This window comes from Trichosurus vulpecula, chromosome 4 (assembly GCF_011100635.1).
Source record: "Trichosurus vulpecula isolate mTriVul1 chromosome 4, mTriVul1.pri, whole genome shotgun sequence".
Classification (NCBI taxonomy): domain Eukaryota; kingdom Metazoa; phylum Chordata; class Mammalia; order Diprotodontia; family Phalangeridae; genus Trichosurus; species Trichosurus vulpecula.
The window spans coordinates 46,877,908-46,895,887 of NC_050576.1; positions in this window are offsets into that span (position 1 = coordinate 46,877,908).

Genomic DNA, 17,980 nt, shown 5'->3' on the forward strand with positions numbered 1-17,980 from the left:
ATGTACATACATGTATGTACATATGTATATATATGTATATGTATACTTGTGTATATACTTATCTGTTTATATGGTATATCCCCCAAGCCGAATGGAAGACTCTTGAGGGCAGGCGCCATTTGCCCCTTTACCTGGCATATAGTAAGAATTTGACAGATACTTTTTATTGGATTAGATCTCTTCAAATCTGGTAGCAAGTGGGAATTAAGAGGTAATGCTATTATAACAAACACAGAAGAATAAAGAGTAAAGAATACAAATGTCCCTCAAAAAAGACAACAGGAGCTTTTTGAGAGAAAAAATGCTAGAAGGGCAGTCCAGACCAGGATTAGTTGAAAGACATGGGTTTTTTTAACCTGAAGGAAGCATGATAACTATTGAGCTAAAGTTTTAGGGATTGTCAGATGGAAGAAGGATTACATTAGGACCAAGCAGGGAATAATGGGTGGAAGTTAGAGGGGTTGAGGTTTTCGTTGGATATTTAGAAAAACCTTCCCAGGGGCAATTCCACTAGAGAAATCTCTCCAGTTTGTCTGGGATCTATTAATTGCTCTTTTCTTCATTTTTTCTCATTCAACAGTTCTAAACTCACCTAACTGTACTGCCATACAGCCCATATCTTGATCTTATCTGTAAGGCTATGATGAAAAACGTGGTGAAATGCCTTGCTAAAGTCTAAGGATATTATGTTTGCTGTATTCCTGTTATCTCCCAATCTAGTAACCCTGTTAGAAAAAGAAAGATTACTCTTATAGGATCTGGTGTTGATGAAGTCATGCTGGCTCTCAGTGATACCTGCTTCCTTTTTGGTCAGTCGATCAGTTAATAGAATATCCTAAGTGGAGGAGACAACATGAAAACCACTATGCACAAAAACTCTCTCTGTCTCTCTCTCTGTCTCTCTCTCTCTCTCTCTGTCTCTCTCTCTCTCTCTCCTCTTCTCTCTCTCTCTCTGTCTCTCTGTGTGTCTCTGTTTCTGTCTCTGTCTCTCTCTGTTTCTCTCTCTGTCTCTGTTTCTCTCTGTTTTTCTCTCTCTGTCTCTCTCTCTGTTTCTCTCTCTGTCTCTCTGTCGCCTCCCTACTGTGTCTCTGTCTCTCTCCATGTCTATCTCTCTTGGTATCTCTATCTCTTTCTCTCTCTATCTCTCTCTGTCTCTGTCTCTGTCTCTCTGTATGTTTGTATGTACATGTATAATTGAAGATAATCAATAGAAGAAAGACATTCATATTAAAGGGAATCAGGAAAGGTTTCTTGCAAAAGGTACTTGAAGGAAATCAGGGAAAGCAGAAGGTAAAGATGAGAAGGCAGAGCTAGGAATGGGGGACAGCCAGTGAAAATGCTCAGAGTCTGCTCAGAGTTATTTTCAAGGACTCTAGTGTCACTTAATTACAGAGTACGTGGGGGTGGTGGCAAGAGTAAGGCGTAAGAACACTAGAAAGGTAGGAGGTGTCCAGGTTGTTAAAGGCTTTGAGGGCTTTGAATAAACCATGTCTTTAATTATAGAATTGTGCATAATGTAGAAATTAAATTCATTGGCTTTTAATAGGGAGAATCTACTTGGCTCTTCTTTTTGATAGCTGAGAAATTCTTTCTCTTCTCATGGAACATTTTCTCCTGTTACCGATTTTTTTCAAAGAAAATACCTGGGACACAGGGTCCTTTAATACCATGGAATGTATTTTGGAGCTAATGATTTGACCTCATGGGGGGAAGCTGGGTAGGTCATTGCCATCTCACTCATCCTGGGTTCCAATTCCCTGTTACACTTTCTGTTCTATCCTTCTGCTTCTGAAGACTATTCTCCATGATAGAGAAAATAGAAACAAAACAAAAATGTTTATTTCATCCTTTCTCCATTTTCCATAAACACCATTGCATCTACTTTTCTTGTCCTTCCTCAGATTTTTCTCATCATTCGTATGTCCAAAGTTGCCGATGATTTCTTCATTGCCAAATCTAATGGCCTTTTCTCAAGCCTCATCCTTCTTGACCTCTCTTGGAGCCTTTGACACTACCAGTCACCCTCTTCTCCCAGACACTCTCTTCTCTCTTGGATTTCATGATGATGTTCACTCCTGGTCCTCCTCCTAGCTGTCTGATTGCTGCTCCTCAGTCTTCTTTGATGGACCTTCATCCAGGCTGCTTCCACTAACTTTTGGAGTCTCCCAGGATAGCTAAATGGCACAGTCGATAGAATATTTGTCTTGGAGTCGAGAAGATGAGTTCAAATCTGGCCTCAGACAGAGACTCTTGACCCTGCCCAATCACTTAACCTTTGTCTACTCCAGTTTTCTCATCTGTAAAATGGAACCAATGACAGCACTTTTCTCACAGGGTTGTTGTAAGGATCAAATGAGAGAATATTTGCAAAGCATTTAGCCCAGTCCCTGGAACATGGTAGGCTCTTCATACATGCTTGCTCCCTCCCTTTTCCTTTACTCTCCATCTTGGATCCTCTTCTCTTCTTTCTCTACACTGTTTTATTTTGTGATACCATTATCTCCCATAGACTCAATTGTCTTTATGCAGATGATTCTCAGATCTATTTATCTCTGTCCTAACCTCTGTCTTGTCTTCCATTTTCACTTCTTCAACAGCTTATTGACATCTAGACCCTCATTTCCTTAGATGTATTACATTCAACATGTCCAAAACCAAACTCATTATCTTCTTCCTCAGATCCTACCTCCCATTTGCCTAGGCTGGCAGGCCAGGTTGCGTCCTTGAGGGCCTCTCACGCCCATAGCCAACCTTTTGTCAAGATTTGCTGACTCTACTTGTGCAATGTGTCTGGTTTATGCCTCCTTTTCTCCTGATATTTTCAACATCCTGGTGTAGGCACTCATTACCTAACTCTTGGACTATGGCAAGAGCCTTCTGATGAATTTCCCTACCGCAAGTGGATCCTCACCCCGCCCCCAGTCCATCCTGACTCACCTATCAAACAGACCTTTCTAGAGTTCAAGTCTGATTATGTTACCTCCCATTCAACAAATTCTAGTGGTCCCCCATTACCTCTGTTACCTCTGGGTTCAGATGTGTTTCACTTTTAAAACACTTCATACCTTGGCCCCTTCCCACATTTCCAATTTTCTTATGTTCGTAGTTGTCGTTTTTGTTGTTTAGTCATTTTAATCAGGGCCTACTCTTCATGACCCCATTTGGGGTTTTCTTGGTAAAGATACCAGAGTGCTTTGCAGTTTCCTTCTCCAGCTCATTTTACAGATGAGGAAACTGAGGAAAACAGGTTTAAGTGACTTGCCCAGGGTCACATAGCTGATGTCTGAGGCCAGATTTGGACTCAGGTCTTCCTGACTCCAGATTTGGCACCTGGTTGCCCCTTTTCTTCTATTTTCTTTCTTTCTTATATTTTACTTCTCTTAAAATAGCCTATGATTCTGACACAGCAGCTTTCTTGTTGGTCTTCATGGCAGGCACTCCATCTCCTGATTCTTGTCCCTTTCTTCTGGCTTTCTGGCTTGTTTCAAGTCTCATTTAAAATCCCAACTTCTGTAAGATTTTTTTTTCCTAATTCCCCTTTAATGCTAATGCCTTTCCTCTGAGATTATTTTCAATTTATCCTGTATATATCTTACTTCTACATAGTTGTTTGAATGTTTCTCCCCCATTAGATTTAAGTACCTTTAGAACATGGACTGTTTTTGCCTTTCTTTGTGTCCTCAATGCTTAACATAGTGCCTGGCACTTAGTAGGCATTTAATAAAAATGCTTATTAAGTTAACTTGACTTAACTGTAACATAGCAAAAAAAAAAAAAAAAAAAAACAAAAACAAAGCCCCTTTTACTATTTTAGCATTCATTTGATTGTGACCAGGAAGATCTGAATTCAAATCATGTTTCAGATTCTTACTAATAGTGTGGCCCCAAAGGCATTTAATCTCTCTCAGCCCTGATTTCTTCATTTATAAAATGGACTGGAAATGATCACCTCTAAGGTCCTTTTCCTTCTAAATCTGTGGTCCAATGATCTACGATCTGCCTCCCTAGCATGACCTGAAGAGACAGGCAAAGACTCGATTCCTTTGGATACCAATCTTACCATTTGTTAATGTACTATATGAGATGCATTACTTTGGACCTTAAAAAAATTTGTTCTTGGAAAATCCTTCCCATTAATGCCAATGCTTCTGGAAAAGTTTATACTCTAAGTGCTAGTAGCTAAGCATTCTGGGGTGGATAATTATTGCCTCTAGGACAAATAACAGCCTTTTCAATCCAGATATTTAAAGCCCTCCAACTATATGACTCCCATGTGACATTTCTGGTCTGATTTCCTATTACTCTCTGAATTAGCCCTCAGAGGCCTCCAGTTCTTGATATAGCTAAGTAAGAATACTCTCAGAGACAGGACTGCTAATTTTACCTTTATTGAGAATCAACAAAGGATATAGAAATCAAAGATATCTGATGCAAAATTGGACCCAAGAACAATTGTAGTCAGTGGATGGCCTCCCTGTGCCTATCTCTGTCTCCCACAGTGAGTCTCATCCCCCAAACCTATCAAGGCAGCCTGCTTGAGGTAGGGATCAGAAGAGGTTACCTAGGTCAGAAGAGCCATGACTCTCCTTCCTAGGATTCCTTCTACACTCAAATGCTGGATGTTGAGTCAGGTGAGGTGTCACTTGGGCAATTAATAAAACTGATCCTCTGTATCCTGACCGATCATATCTTCCTTCTCGTTTCTTAACCTTGGCTTTTCTGGAAAGTTCTCCCAAAGCCCAGCATTGTTTTCTTGCACTCACCTAATTAAATTATCACTGTGACCGCTGCCCTGGGGATACCTCCTCATTCTAGATCTATGTTCAATAATTAGGTCTTAGTGGGAAGTTGTAGCAGGGCCTGACTGAAGCTTATCACCCTCCCTGGCACACTTCTGGTCTGCTGACTTTATGCCCTCCAAGGCATTCCATCTTTCCCCCCCCCATGCTTTTTCACAAGCTGTCTGTCCCCCATGCCATCTACCTGCCCATCATCCTCATCTTTCTTTCCTCATCCCACCTTGAGTCGCTTGATTCTGAAAGATGAACTGCTTTATCCAGCTCAGAAGTAGTGCTCCCAGGCATAGCCACACCAAGCTGCCTGGTCTTAGCCATTTGTCCATCCTCTCAAATCCCCTCATCACACGTGTGTATTCTACTGTTTCCCACCATCACTTAGACTTGGACCCAACCACCGAGTTTCCTTGTTCTAAAAGGTGAGCTTTTGCTTAACGTTGCTTGGAATTAGATCTCCTCACCACTTTCAGGCCATATCCACACCATGCTTCTGCAAAGCTAGCCCCTTCGTCTTTGCAGCTGCCCACATGTGTTGCTTCCCCAATTAGAATGTAAGCTCCTTAAGGGCAAGGATTGTCTTGCTTGTTTTGTATAGGTATGCCTGGCTACTTTCTAAATGATACTTTCTCTCTTATGCTCTCCTTCTCTGTGTCTCTGTCTCTGTGTCTCTGCCTCTCTCTCTCTCTCTCTCTCTCTCTCTCTCTCTCTCTCTCACGCGCGAGCAAAATAATTACTTTCTAAATGATACTTTCTCTCTTATGCTCTCCTCCTGTGTCTCTGTCTCTGTGTCTCTGTCTCTGTCCTCTGTGTCTCTGCCTCTCTCTCTCTCTCTCTCTCTCTCTCTCTCTCTCTCTCTCTCTCCTCCCCCATCCCTCTCCTTTCTAGAATTCACTCCCTCCTTACATCTGCCTTGTAGAATCCCCTGATTTTCCCAGGCAGTATTCTCAACCTCCAGAAATTTTGTTGCATTTACTTATGTCTGCATTGCCTTCATCTTCTTTTCCTGTCCTTCATTCTCAAAGGGGACCAAACTGACATCACTATGCTAGAATCAAGTTTCAGTGTGTCCAACTGCAGCTGATCAGACCAATACAAGCTCGGAGTGTTCTGTATCAGTAAGGCGAGATTCATGATATTGATGGTGACCATGAATATGCCTGTATAGTTTGTAAATGTAAAATATAATAGGGTCCGTGTGAACATTTGGGGTGGATTCTCTAAATTTGCTCATCTTGCGTTACTTTCGATCTGCTTCAGTTCTGCTTCGTTCATAGAGCACAACACCTTCTCTGATGAGGTCACACCATGCTGCATGGCCTTGTGCTAGTGTCTTCCATGTCACACAATTAATTCTTAAGACAAACCTTGAGAGTACCCTTGTATTGCTTCTTCTGACCACTATGTGAGCTCTTGCCCTGTGTGAGTTCTCCATAAAATAGTCCTTTAGGCAAGTGCACCAAGCATGGGGTAGGGAATTTGAATGTCGGGAAGAAGGGGAGGGATGTGGGGTGACGGTAGTGTTGGAAGAGTGCCATGCCAAAGACATTTCACATTTTACTTCGTTACATTACATGTTATGTTATATTATTATACTATACTACTGATACGGTATGATGATACAGATTTATTGAGATTTTGCCAAAGACTGGCTAAGGAGTTTGCTTCATGCTCTACCTCAGCCCTTGCTAGCTGTGTGACCCGGGGCAAGTCACTTAACCCTGTTTGCTTCACTTCCTCATCTGTAAAATGAGCCAGAGGAGGAAATAACCAACCAGTCCAGCTTCTTTGCAAAGAAAATCCCCAAAGAGGTCATGAAGAATTGGACACAACCGAGAAATGACCCAACAACAGCAACAACGAAAATGTATTTTCATTCTAAATGGAAGCTCTGTATCCTAATGTACCATATGATGCTTTCTGTGGCAGGATCCTAGCTGTTTAGGAGCAGGGGAAGTCTTTGGTTAATGTCTCATCGTGGCTTGGGTTTGACATCTGTCTTACTAGACCTGATTTAATTCTCAGCCCTGTGGAATTAGTGTCCCTGCCGTGCACCGTTCTAGGAAGAGACTAACCCGTGACCTAACATAGTTCAGTGATAGGCTGGCAGAGACGTGGTAGCTCTCCTCCCACTTGAACAATTTCAGCTGTGGAGTCAGTCGGGGTGGGACTGGATAGCCCCCATGGACACAGAGCTAATGTTAGTCTCTAATTCATATGGGGAACCAACTACTTCCTAAAAATAATAGCTAAAGATGGAGGCACACATTTATGGAGTTAGGACCAAGAGCTAGGAGACAGTGAAGGCTTGATGGAGTAGAAAGAGCAGCGGATTCCAAAGCTAGGCTCCAATCCCAGCTTTGTTACTTGCCACCTGTGCAATGTTGGGCAAGTCACTCATTCTCTATGAGTCTCACTTTCTCTCAACTATAAAACAAGGTTAGTGAATTAAGCTTGTAGGACTATAAATTCAGAGCTAGAAGGGGCCTTGGAGATCATGAAGCTGAGCCTCTCCATTTCATAGATAAGGAGACTAAGATCTAGAGAAGTTGTAGCTTGCCCCAAATCACAGAAATTTAAGGTAACTCCCCGTCCTCACCCCAGCTCCAAGTCTATTATCCAATGTTCCAGGAGTGATCAGAGAGTTTGGAGAACTTTCCGTGAGTATGTGTTGTCATGGATGCCAGGCAAGCATAGAATATCAAGTAGGGGCTTGTCTACACTAATAAATAGGTCAGATAGTAGGTGGATTGAAAAATCATAGCTAATGTAGCACCTACTATGTGCTAGGCACTGTGCTCAGTGTTATACGATGGTCTCACTTGATCCTTGTACCAATCCTAGGAGGTATGCACTATTATTATTCCCACTTTACAGTTGAAGAAACTGAGGCAAAAAGGTTAACTGACTTGCCCAAGGTCACATAACTCCTAAAATTCTGAGGTCAGATTTGAACTCGGACCTTCCCAATTCCAAGCCCACAGCTTTATTCACTGCATAGCCAACCTCACTCAGTTTTAAGGACTGGATTTGGTGAGGAAGACATAGGAGCCCAAACAATGTCATCTCCTTTGGTTATTACTTGTATGACTACAGGCAGATCTCTTAAATTCTCTGAAACTATTTTTTTTCATCTGCAAAATGGAGATGACCATACTGCCGTAGCACATCACAGGATTGTCATAAGCATCAAGTGAGGTACTGGTTGGTGAGTTGGGCCCCAGGGGCAAGCCTGTGGAGCAAGTTCAGAGTTGCTGTGGAACCTGTTTCTGGCTATATGTGATGAAAGGGCCTGGACTTTGAGATGATGAAAAGTATCCTCGTTGACAATGGAACTTGAAGAGCTGATGACTCAGTAGGTCTATCAAAGGGAACATCCCTCTTCCTTTCTGGCTGCAAATTATGGCAGGTCTATTTTGAGCTGCTTCTGGAGAATAGGTGGGAGAAGGAGCAGGTTGCCCTAGAACCCAACCACTCGGGCCTCCCATGCAGCTCTAAGAACATATGGTATCTAAGGTATACCTTCAGCTTAGGCAAACTCTTTTATGTTTGTCCTTTCCTGATCTCAGGCAAATGACTATCTGTTCTGAGATGAATGTGTCCAGGTTTTGAGGCAATCTTGTGAGTTTACAAGGTCTGGAGTTCCCATATTCCATTGGAGGTGGGGAGGAGTCCTTGGCACTTTCTCTAATTCTCTGATGAGTATAGCCACCAACAGGAGGATTGGCTCATGTCTGACTACTTTCTCTGAACACATAAACTGTCAGTTATTTGGACAGCATATTTCCTCTGGCCATTTTCTTTCAGCATCTGCCAATGTTTACCTAGTATTCTATTTGTCTCCCACTAAACCTCTCATGCTTTCTTGAAAAAGGTATAAGAAATGTTGTCAGCTACAGATAGATCTACATGGATTATTGGTTAGGAAGTTTTTAAAAGAATCTGACAGCTAGGGATTCACAGCCCAACATCCCCCTTTAGGGGTATGGTCGCTCAGTGTGCCTCTCTCTTCCCACCACCTTTCTTTTCCTTATCTATTCTCCTCAGGAGAAATGTGAATTTTAGGACTGACCTGTTTTTCTAATTTTTGGTTTTGAGCCAGAGGTATTTTATTGGTTTTCCTCTGATTGAGAGGAAGTCAGATACATAGTGGGCAAGTCTCTCGGGATTCTTTAAGATTCTAAACTGCTGAAGAGCTGACCAGCACTGGTGAAGAAGTTTCCTCCTGGGGAAGGTCCCTATCCTTCTTCCTCTTATCAGGCAGTGGCTCTCAGGTGTAAGGCAGAATAAGTAGGGTTTTAACACTTAGAAAAAGAAAAGGCCCGCAGGGCATCTGGAGAACTAGAGTAGGCAGAATGGAGAGCAAAGAGAATTGAGAAATGGGTGCAGATGCTACAAGATCTGAGTGCAATTAAAGTCTTAGCTAGGAATTGTTTCACTGGGGGAAAATCTGATAAGGAGAGAAGGTGACAAGGAGGTTTGGGAACAGGTCCAGTCATGCCAGGAAAGGACAGTCTAACAGGGATGGAAGGGCACTTCAGGCTGGTTGCAAGGCCCGGAAATCCTGACCATCGGAGGACGTTCAGGTGAGGTGTGTGAAAGAAATCCCACCAACTTGCCCATTTTGGAACCCCTATTTGCCCCCATGCTATTTGTGGCTTTGCATCTCATGCCTGTTTTGGGTATGGAAGTGAAAGGTGAAAAAATGACTGGGGGAAGGGGTTAGGTGGGGCATTATCAACTATGAAATCTTTAGCAGAGGCACTTGGGGCAGAGCTGTTCTGTTAGAGCATTAAGGCTGCTGCTGAGATGTGGACAAATTGGTGAGAAGCTGGTGGAATACAGGCTGTATGTTGAAACACCCAAATAAGCCCCCTCACATTTGGTGTCAGCATTATGGAGGGGCTGAGATGGAAAAGTCTATGCTAAGGAATCTTTCTTCTCCCCTCTTCTCTCCTTTCTTTTCCTCTTCTTCCTTCCTTCCTTCCTTCCTTCCTTCCTTCCTTCCTTCCTTCCTTCTTCCTTCCTTCCTTCCTACTTCCTTCCTTCCTTCCTTCCTTCCTTCCTTCCTTCCTTCCTTCTTCCTTCCTTCCTTCCTTCCTTCCTTCCTTCCTTCCTTCCTTCCTTCCTTCCATCCTTCCATCCTTCCATCCTTCCTTCCCTCTTTCTTTCCTTCCTTCCTTCCTTCCTTCCTCCTTCCTTCCATCCTTCCATCCCTCCTTCCTACTTCCTTCCTTCCTTCCTTCCTTCCTTCCTTCCTTCCTTCCTACTTCCTTCCTACTTCCTTCCTTCCTACATACTTCCTTCCTTCCTACTTCCTTCCTTCCTTCCTTCCTTCCTTCCTTCCTTCCTTCCATCCTCCATCCTTCCATCCTTCCTTCCCTCTTTCTTTCCTTCCTTCCTTCCTCTATTTCTCTCTCTCTTTCTTCCATTCTTTCCTTTCCTTTTCCCTTTTTAGCAACAGGAAACTAGGAAGTGAGTCATAAAACATTAATACTGTCTTAAAATAACTCAGGGCCATGTGATCCCAAGATGAACTTTAGCTGTGCTGGCTGAGTAGTAGCGAGAGGCGGCACCTTGCGAGCTGCTATTTCATTAAGGAAGACTTGCCCTTTCACACGGCAAGTGCCAGCTTTGGCTCCTTCCCACTGGGAGGGCTGTGGCCTGCTGAGTGGGAATCTCAGCCTCTTCTCAGATCCATGGAGAGTCTTCCCCTTTCTTTCCTCAGAAGCCAAAGGTTTATATGAAGCAAGTGAACTTCTCTTCCCCCCTGGAGAATTACTCTGACACAGTGGCCTGGCTGGCCCTTTTGGATTTACAAAGTATTTTCAAGAGTTTCCATTTTAAGCAGCTATTTAAAACAACAACAAAAAAAGCTTTATCTTTGTTTTTACTTTGTTTTTACATATTGATCATTTCTGAAAATCTCTGTCCTGGAGAGGCAGTGTGGTGTCTTATACAGAGAGATTAAACCCTGATATCAGGGTTTAAGTCCAGTATCATCCTGGCTGTGTGACCCTGAGCAAGGGACTTACCTTCTTCGTGCCCTTGGCAACTCTCCGAGACATTCACAGAGGACTTTCCTTGTGTAGAGTTCCTTACACTGATGAAATGGACTGATCTGATGGAAAAAAATACAACCTCACAGTCTTCCAAATCAAACCCTCCTTGCAACAAAGATAGTTTAGCAAAGCCACCCAATGCAGAGACCGTATCTCTTAATGTCTAGGTCATTCTGCCCCTGAAGTTCTTCATCTCATTGCCAAGAGGAGGGAGAGGCATTGTTATCTGGTCTCTGGGGCCATCACTGGTTTTTCAGTTATTCAGAATTTGGCTTCTTTTTAATTGCAAACAGGCTTTTCAAAAGGGGTCCGTTACAGCAGCTATCAGTCAGTCAATAAACATTCATCTGATAGAGTACTGGGCCTGGAGTCAGGAAGTTCTGAGTTCAAATGTGGCTTCAGACACTTACTACCTGTGTGACCCTGGGCAAGTCACTTAATCTCTATTTGCCTCAGTTTCTTCATCTGTAAAAATGAGGGAGTTGGGTTTGCTGGTCTCTCAGATCTCTTGCAGCTCTAAATCTACAGTTCTAGATCCCAATAACTGGCCGTTCTTTAGGGTTTCTCTACTGAGTCATTAATTTGGGTTGATGAAAAGGATTCCTTAAGCAATCAAAATTTTCACAGATCTTTCATATGTTTGTGTGTGAAGGCTGAAGTTGACCTTTGCGTTATCACTATGCATAGTAATAGTGTAAACAAGGAAACAAGATTTGTAGGGAGAATGTTAATAACGACCAATATTCATTTGCTTTTAAAAATCCATCCACGTTTATTCGAAAACATATTTCCTTATGAATGAAAAAGTACATATTAAAGGTTGTTGGGTTCCAAACACTGTGCTAAGCCCCAGGGCTTATAAAATATGTAAATATATATATATATATATATATATATATATATATATATATATGTGTGTGTGTGTGTGTGCGTGCGTGTGCGTGTGTGTTGTCTGTATGTATACAGAGAGCAAAGACAGTACTTGCCATCAAGAAGCTGACATTCTAATGGTGGAAATAACATACAAAGCACATAGTCGGGGCATGGTGGTGTCCGGGGAGGGACACTCTGGTGTTGAAAATTACTGGGATGATTAAGTGGGGATTTATGGAAGCTTTAGAAACACTTTATCCAGAACCGCTGGCAGAATTGATTTGCTCATGGTTGAATGGAGCATAAACCAGAAAAGACCATCTTAACCTACTCATTTTACAAATAAGGAAACTGATGCATAGAGCGTTAAATCACCTGACCAAGGGTACACAGCTAGTAAGTATAAGAAATGACATTTGGACTCAGGTAATCATTATTCCTAGGGGCAGTGCATAGAGCGCTGAGCCTGGAATCAGGAAGACTCCTCTTTCTGACTTCAAATCCACCTTCAGACACTTACTAGCTGTGGGACCCTGGGCAAGTCACTTAATTTGCCTCAGTTTCCTCATCAGTAAAATGAGCTGGAGAAGAAAATGGCAAACCACTCCAGTATCTTTGCCAAGAAAACCCCAAATGGGGTCATGAAGAGTTGGATGCGACAATAAGAGTATCTGGAGAGAAATCACATACAATAAGGCTGGAAAGGTAAGTTGAATGACCTCTCTGGACTCTAGCTTTAAAATTATGAAATTCTAGATTTGCTCTGTAATTACCATGTATTCATGATGGAACAAAAAGAGTGATGTTTTTGGGAATCAGGAAAACGTGGGTTCAAATCCTGATGCTGATACTTATTTTCCTGTGTGAACACAGGCAAGTCACTTAAACACTCTGAGACTCAGTTTCCTCATTTGTGAAAGGGAGACAAGAATACTTTCAGTAACAAAAAATAACTATTTCACTTTAAGTTTTGCAAAGTGCTTTACATATGTCGTCTCATTTGGTAGCCTAATTCACAGCGTTTCTGTGAGGCTCAAATGAGCTCATGTTACATTTCACCAATCTTTAAAGAGCTTTTTGGCAAATGGAGAGAGAATTGGTCTGGAAGTCAGAGACCTGAGTTCAAGTCCCACATCTCACACATACAGTCTGTATAATGCTAGTCAGCTCCCTTGACTTCTAGGTAGCTGTCTAAGACATGGTGTTGACATATACTGGAAAAGGGGAGTCTTCTCATTGGGAGTGCCTATGTCTTGCCCTGTTTAAATGCCACTTGTCATTGCCATTCCTCCGAGAAAAGTCACTTCTCTGAGGCCAGAGCCACCAGACTATGATAAAGCCAGTTGTCCCATTGGGATGATTGAAAAGAAACAGAAACAGTAAAAAAAAATGAGGCTGTATCCAGTGTCATTGTCCTGTCCAGGTGGGCTGCCCCTCATCTGTCTTCTTTGATCATTTCCAGCTCCTTCTTCATGTCTTCTTTTTGTCCTCTCATCCTTGGAGCCACACGTCTTCCAAGCATTCTTTCAGGGCTTGAGTCCAAAGCCTTCTCTTATCTGCAATTCACTGTGTATTTGCCACTCGGCAGAGGCTGCCAGCAGCTCAGTGGGTGTTTTTATAGTCTGCATTAAAAAAAAAAATGCCACGCCGCTAATAAAGTTTTCCTTATTGTTGCAGCTGCTGGCAAATGGGACTGTCTGGGGAGAGTGGGGCTGCCCAAAATGCTTCATTATGTTGCAAGAATATTTTGATAGGTTTTCAACAGCTCCTGACTTTCTGTCAACATCACTATGTGGCCTTTTAAAGGGTTTTTTTCTTCCTTTCCTTTTTCTTTTATAGGTCCCCAAACTCAAGAAAACATTCAGGTCAGTTGTTTACTACCTGCATCTTTCCAAGTAATTAGCAGGTAGAATTACCTGGTAGCAAGTAGGCAGCTGCTTTGCCTGGAATCCCTGGGTAGGGGCGCACAGGGGTAATTGCCATCTCTAGCGGCCCCTCAAGCAGGCCTCATTTCAAGTGGCTGGAGGGAATCTCATTCTGCCATTTTGGTCTCAATGCCAGATTGTGGATTTTCCCTTTGGAAAGCCAAGCTTCAAGCAAAATGGATACTTGGAACGTGTGGAGTTCAAGGAAATTCCTTCCTTTTCTTCTTTCCCTGAAAATATACAAAGGCATCTAGAGTGTGTTCCCTTAACTGCACGATTTTTCCTTAGGTGAAATCAACCTGTGTATTTGAAACAGAGACAAAGCAGCTGATCGATGCAATGTTAAAGCTAAGCTGTCTACAAAGGTGTAGGATCATAGATCAATGGCTTAGAGGCCACCTACTGCAATCTCCTCATTTTACATTTGAGAGAACTGCCATACTGATGGTGGACTCATCTACCTAAGGTCCCAGGGGGAGCATGTGGCAAAGTCAGGATCTGAACTCAAGAGCTAGACATTTTCTCACTCTGTCCCACTGCTTTACCTGTTGGGGAATTTTATCTCTTGTCATGGGTAGTGGCTTCTCATGGTACTCATTTCATCTTGCTGATAATAATAATTGCTGACATTTATAGAGATTGTCAAGGTTTACTAAACTTTTACAGACATAATCTCATTTGAGCCCTACAATTCTTGTGTAAGAAGGTGTTACTTTTAATCCTAATTTACAAATGAGAAAACTGAGCTCTGGGGCGGGAATTCTTATGGGGGGGGGCCCCCGCCCCGCCCCCCTTTATCACTTTCTTTGTGCTTAGGACTGTATCTTGCAACTACTAGGTGCTTAGCAAATGTTTTGCATTGTTATCCTTACTGACATTACCTTTAGAGCTAGCTCCTGGTTGTGCTGCTGGGAGTCTTTCTCCAAACCTGTCTGTACTTCACATCCCCTCAGGCTCTCCACCTTGCCCGTTGGCTATTTCCCTTGGTATTGCTTGAGTACCATATTTACCTCCCCACCTTTCATCGCCTGCTTTGGGTACAGACATTAATCCCATTGATTGGCTGCCATGTGTATTGACTCAGCATCCCTGTTCTCCTGCCTACCTTCCCTGGACATCCTTTTGTTCTTTGTGAGTCTCCCCCATTTGAACGTATGCTTCATGGAGACAAGAACTGTCTGGATTTTGCATTTGCATTCTCAGTGCTTAGCACAGTGCCTAGCACATAGTAGGCACTTAATAATATTTTTATTATTTCTGTCGTTCATTTTATACATTCATTCAAGAAACTTCCGTGACTTCCTTATTGCCTCTAGAATAAAATACAAGCTTCTCAGCATGTCATTTATAACCCCTCACTATCTGGTTCACCTTCTCTTTCTGGGCCTATACAAGTTTTTCTTAAATACTCTCCATTCCAGCAATACTGGCATTCTTTGCTCTTCCCCAAACTTAGTACTCTTTGGACATCTTTGGACAGATTGTTCCCCATGCCTAAAATACACACCCTTCTCAAGCTCGCCTTTTAAAATCTCTACTTTCCTTCAAGGCTCAGCTTATCTGTCCACCTCCTATGGGAAGCATTTCCAATTCCCTTAGCCCCTAGTGCTTGCTCCTTCTTCCTCTGGAAGTTATCACATATGCTCTCTCTGTCCCTCCTTTCTCTCTTCACCTTCATCTCCCTGTGGTACTCCTCTGCTCCCCACTTTCTCTCTCTCTACCTGTTTCACATGTATTTCTCTAGTAGTCTGTCAGCTCCTTGAGGTGCCATTTCTGCTGTGGCTGTTGAGTTGGTTCTCTATGGCCCCATTTGGGATTTTCTTGACACAGACGGACATTCAAGTAACTCATCATTTCCTTCTCCAGGTCATTCTACAGATGAGGAACTGAGGCAAACAGAATTAAGTGACTTGCCCAGGGTCACAAAGCTAGTAAGTGTTTGAGGCTGAATTTGAGCTCAGATCTTCCTGACTCCAGGCCCAATGCTCTATCTACTACGCCACCTAGTTGTGTCCTTCAATGCTAGAGCAATTCATGTTGTAATAATGATCAACTCTGAAAGACTGGGCTGTTCATGTCAATAGATTGATCCAAGATAATTCCAAAGGATTCAAGATGAGAAAATGCTATCCACCTTGACAGAAAGAGAACTGATGAACTCTGAGTACAAATTGAACTATAATTTTCTCACTTTATTTATTTTTCTTGCTTTTAAAAAAATATGGCTAATTTGGAAATGTTTTGCATGATTTCACATGTATAATTGATACCATATTGCTTGTCTTTTTAGTGGGTGGGGGAAGGGGAGGGAGGCAGAGAATTATTGAACCTCAAAATTAAAAAATGTTTAAAATAAATAAATAATAAATTGAAATGTCAGAATAGTTGGAATAAAAGGAAAGAATGCAAGGGGGAACATGCTAGCACAATTCCTGGTACAAAGTGAACACTTAAATGTTTGATGGATTCGATTGGAAAAATAACTTCTTTGTTTAAAGTATCCCTGATTTAGGGTGGTAATGGGAAGTAGTCTGGTTTCTTCTTTTAGAATTTTGATGTTTCTCTTCTGTTCTAAATCCAGAACAAAGATGGAGCCATCAATTTAGAGATTCCAGCCATCCTCCCTGGGAATAAAAACAGACATGATAATTGGCTGTCCTATGGCTCTATTCACCATTCTCATAATTTGCCAACTCCAAACTCCCTTTCCTGAACTCCACTGCCTTATATATGTTGTCTCCCTCTAATGGGATGTAAGGTCCCTCAGCGCTGGGGCCATCTCACTTTCGTGTCTGCATCCCTAGCCCCTAGCATGGTCATATCTGTTTTTATTCCCAGGGAAGATGGCTAGATGGTATGTTAAGCACTGTCTGAGACTGGCTAGATATATTTAGGTGTAGTTAGTTTATACTCATTTCCTAACCAACTGGGGCTGCTTATCCCAAGGCTGGGATTCCAGTAATGAATATATTAACTTCTTCAGGGAAGTAGGTCTATCATACTTCCTTGTACATAGTGGGTTGGTTGTGGTCCATTGTTCTCAAAGACTAAAATGACATCACTAGATTAGAGCCAAATTACAGTGTGTCCAACTGTGGCTGATCAGATCAATACAAGCTTAGAATACACTACCATGGGTTGGGCACAAATAGTCCATCTGAACATTTGGCGTGGAATTTCTAAATTTGTACGTCTCATATTCCTTTTGAGCTGTTTCAATTCTGCTTTGCTCATAGAACACAGTACCTTCTCTGATGTGGGCATGCCATGCTGATCGGTCCTGTGCCAGTGTCTCCCATGTCACATAATCAATTCCAAAGTTCTCCAGAGAGACCTTGAGAATATCCTTGTAACTTCTTCTGACCTTCATGTGAGTGCTTGTTTATTAGACTGGATAAATACCCAACTTCTCCTTTTGGGATTTTCTTGGCAAAGATACAGAAGTGATTTGCCGTTTCCTTCTCCAGCTTATTTTACTGATGAGGACACTGAGGCAAACTGGGTGAAGTGATCTTGCCCAGGATCGCACATCAAGTAAGTGTCTGAGGCTAGATTTTAGCTGAGGAAGATGAATCTTCTGACTCCAGGTCCAGTGCTCTATCAACTGCACCATCTAGCTGTCCCTACCTTTACCTGAGTTTAGGCAGACATAGGAAGCAGAATGGATCTCTCTGGAGGTAGAAGTAAGGTGGGGAGAGATGGAAACAGCAGGTCAGATGGAAAGATGCCTTCTTAATAAGATCCATCATTGCTTATAAGAGCTCAGCCTGACTGTCCACGCAGGAAAAACCTAGTGAATGAAAAATGCCTTTTGTCTAAACTGTGATATACAGCTGGACAGACAGCCCATTGAACAGGTATATTAGTACATATATCTTAGACATTGCAGACGGACAATAGACTGAGCCCAGAATTGAATAGAAAGAGAGAAGGTTAGATTGGATTTGGGAAAATATATGGAACTTTTAATAACTTAGTATGAGTCTTTATTATTTTTTGTGGGTTTTCTTGAAGACTTCATTTAAAATTGAAACTTTAAGTTCAAAAGTGCTGTTGATACAACAGCTGGAAATAAGCATTTATGGTGAACTGATATGTAATCCAGATTGGTTCCCTACACAGACACGCAAAAAGAGAAGTAAAGAGGAGAAAATGTATGGTGAGAAAAGGAGAAATTATACTCAGAACATGTTGCATCCATGACATGTTTTCAAGTTAAGACCAGAATTCATTCTGGGAGAGGAAAATTAAATTAACTCTAAGGTAAGAGATGAAAAGCATGCTTCCTGCTTGAATACAAAAAGGGCTGCTGCCTTGGCATTGTTTT